General features: G+C 37.5%; 1 long non-coding RNA gene across 1 annotated transcript in view; it reads left to right on the top strand.

The window, feature by feature from the left end:
- The first annotated feature begins 231 nt into the window (after positions 1-231).
- The window catches only part of LOC137626051 (uncharacterized), a 116,047-nt gene continuing 112,493 nt past the window's right edge, over positions 232-3,785 (top strand). Inside the window, exon 1 of the long non-coding RNA XR_011040965.1 lies at positions 232-246. This is a non-coding gene — a long non-coding RNA (uncharacterized lncRNA). The remainder of the gene's footprint in view (positions 247-3,785) is intronic.

Here is a 3,785-nt window from a genome sequence, read left to right as displayed (position 1 = left end):
ATACAAACCTAGTTTTTATATTAATAACAATAAAATTATCCCGCTGATTACTCACCCAGATGGTATGTAAATTTTTTCAAGCATAAAGACCTAATTTATTTGTTATAAAAACTTGTACAAATACGACGTTGTGGACTTCCAGAACTTAGGGAGGTCAGTAACGTCTTGGGACTCGGGACCACCGGTTGAAATATTGGTTGCTCATTAATGGGAAATGAAGTACTTCATATCCCCAAGAATTAATTGGTAAGGATTGTGAGTATCCAATCGTGATGGGTTTGAACTGATTGCGTTTATAATCATTTATTGTTATATTATGATTATTCTGCATTATTTTTGTTGCCCGTTATATACTTGGTTGTTGTTTGGAGTTTAATGGGTGCTGTTTTGGTATCCGATCTCAATTATGGCGTTATCTTGGTATGCGATCTCATTAAATGATCTCTTAATTGGTTACTTTATTATCGTTCGAGTATGTTACCAATATCTAGAATTTTTATTTTATTTTAATCTATCGTTTATTTTTTAAAGGAATCCAACAGAATTCCATTATTTTTATAAAGGAATTCAGCTGAATTAATTTTTAAAATCTTTTTATATCGTTGAATTAATATAAAGGCGAGGTTGGTGTGTGTGGTATGGAAACCTTAATGAAAAGTTATAATGTAACCAACCCTATACATATCTTATTTGAGATCTATTTTTGTATGTTTTAGCGTATGTCTATGCATGTTTTGGCCCAATATTCTTGGTGTCTCGCTGGGAATTAAGTATTCCTAAACTAATTTCATGAGCTTTTAAAGTACGTGTACTTCATACATTAGCATGTTTTTTTTTTTTTTTTTTTTATTTGGCTAGTCTTTATGCTTATTTTTGGTATTTTTTATGTTTCAGTGTGAATTCAAAAGTAAATGCAAACTAGTTCACCACGCTGCTTATTGACGTTCCGGTAATTTACATCTTCATATATTCAAGTCTGGTTATTTTTTCCTTTAAAACTTTTTAGAATCATTTTTTTACAATTCTTTTATTTATGACCCTGTTAGTCACCTAAACTTATATCCGTAGTAGGGAGTTTCACTTCCGATCGGCAATGATTGAGAAGAATAGTAAATAAATCCTTTATGACCCGACTGTTCCTAATGTTCTGAAGCCTTTTACTTTGATTTATATATCTTGGATCACATGCATACTGATACAGAATCCTGCCAGAATCCCGTACAGCTTTCTGCCGTCAGTGCACCTCGCACTGGGAGTTGTAGGCATTACTCAGGACTCAGAGAGTCGTTACTCAAGTTAGCAGTTGTTGTTGTTGTTGAAGATTGCCTGGCCCTTTTGGCCAGACACGGGCTTTTGCAATCTTGCAGCCCGTAGGTGTTTGGATAGGATATATTGGGATAGGTAGTTGGGTAGGAGATATTCTGCAACATTTATTTTAGGATATTAGGATAGGTTTTGGGTGGTGATGGGATGTTTGAAAAGGAGTGATTGACTGTGGAATATCGTCCTATGAGCCCACTGGCTCCAGTCTAGAGAGAGAGTTATAGTAGCAAGTCCCGTTAAGTAGGAGAGCTCGGGAAGGAGTTGAAAGTTTGTAGTCGGAGAAGTTGATATAGGTTTAGTGAAAAACTTCATAGTGGTTTAAGCTTAAGTTGTGAGATTTCAACTGAGTGGGAGAGAGCTGAAAAGGAGGAATTATAGCGGTTTTAGTGGTAGAGATAGGGTGGAATACAAAATTCTTGTACCTGTAAATAATAAAAAAAAAAAGAAAGGAAAAAAAAAACGTAAAAATAAAGATTACTTGTGATTCTGTTTTTGAGACAAAGGTGGTTTGGAAGGGAGATTGAAGGTGAAGAAGGCAACACAGGCCGCTGTGCGACATTGGGTTGCCATCTGAGGGGAGAGAAAGATATGTTGGAGGTCAAAAAGACCCCCGCGATCCCGACCCCACCCCCAGACCGACAACACAGGCCGCTGTGCGACATCGGGCTGCCAGCCGAGAGGAGAGAAAGATATGGCCACAGCCGCCAGCAATCCCTCCTCTCCCAGCACAGAAATTGCAGAGAGGATGAGGTTTCTCTTTTAATTGCCGCTTGGATTTTACGTTGACTTTATTGCAACGTTATCTCGGTGGAGGGTAACTCCGTAGAAAGGCTGAGAGGGTATTGTGATTGTCAATGATATGCTTGACAATTTCTGTTGCAGTAGCAGGAGTGTTGGGATTAAGATCCTGCCGAAGCATGCTTGTTTCCTGACATTGCTGTAGATAGTGCTGGAAAGGTTCTTCTGTGTCTTGATTACAGTATTTGCATGGTCTGATTGGTCTATGCGGTGCTGCAGGGTCTTGGCCATTATCTAAGATGATTTGCCAGTTGCATAGATATCCCAGTCGCAGTCTGCAGATGATTACTGCGTCCTGGCGAGGTGTTTGTCTTGCAATTGGGTGTGGTAGTATGTTTGTAGCTTCAATGTACTTCTTAGCAGATCATGAGCCATCGAGAAAGGTTCTTCTTACTTCACTAGTCTTTTGGATGTTGCAGTAGGTAGCCATTTTATTTTGAATGCTTTTTAATGACTGTTGCAGAGTAATGCTAATAGTTTGGCACATTAAGGCCGATTGACCAAGATTCCTGTATGACTTTGAATCCAAGTGCTCCTTCGGGTCGTACCTGCTTGCGTTCTCTCTCTCTCTCTCTCTCTCTCTCTCTCTCTCTCTCTCTCTCTCTCTCTCTCTCTCTCTCTCTCTCTCTCTCTCGTCTTGGATGCACTATTGTATTAAGTTGCTTTATTAGAAAAAAAAATACTGGGTTATTCAGCCTAAATCAAAGCTTCTTTGCTATAAGTACTGTTGAATAATTTTCAAATAAAATCGTTCTAGTTTAACCACACCTCTTAATATACCAATCTGAGAGACATACATTAAATACTGTTTATTTTTTATAATGGTGAAATGGAGTCCCTGTTATTTGCTCTTAATATACCAATCTGAGAGACATACATTAAATACTGTTTATTTTTTATAATGGTGAAATGGAGTCCCTGTTATTTGCTGTTTTCTTTGCAGTGTTCATGTTAAATGTCCAACTAACTTAAATCGGAGCTGTTGCTCTATTTTTTTTTTATAATAATAATAGCAGTACCATTTTCCTTATTGAAATAAAGCGATTGTCTCTATCGAATGGTATTATAGGACCGCTCTTTTTAAAAACTTTACTTGGCACTAATATATGCTCCGGCGGTGCTTGTTGCATCATTCGTAACTGAACATCCCATGCAGCCTTGCGTGGATCTGGCCAACAGCACCTGATTTATGGGATATAGGTACTTTCCTGTTATTGCCCCACCACCAATTTTCGATATAACCCCAATACTATTTTTTTCTAGTTAGGTCATTTTAATTATTCAATCTGTACGTGCATAAAATTCAAACCTAACCCAACCTAACCTGATTTATGGGATATAAGATGAGCAACAAAGCTTATATAGTGAGGAGAGAATATTTTAAAGATTTTTGTAATGGGTCTGATTATAGTTGGTCAGTCGGCCATGCCAGTAACTGAACAACTTCAATTTAAATCTTAATAACCCCTCCACATCAGCAACGTTAATAAAATTTCCGATATGACGTTTTGAACAATAGGGGTACCGGTTTAGCCCACTTGAAGAATTGATCCTTCTAGAATGTGATAAATTTCTTAGTTCAAGTTACTTCGATAGTTTATATCTGGCGATTAACGCGGAATGCGTTGTCATATAATCTAAATGTCTACGAGAAACAAACTTTG

Source organism: Palaemon carinicauda, chromosome 33 (assembly GCF_036898095.1).
Source record: "Palaemon carinicauda isolate YSFRI2023 chromosome 33, ASM3689809v2, whole genome shotgun sequence".
Taxonomy (NCBI): domain Eukaryota; kingdom Metazoa; phylum Arthropoda; class Malacostraca; order Decapoda; family Palaemonidae; genus Palaemon; species Palaemon carinicauda.
The sequence above is the reverse complement of the archived record's forward strand: the minus strand, read 5'-3'. Positions and strand labels throughout refer to the sequence as shown.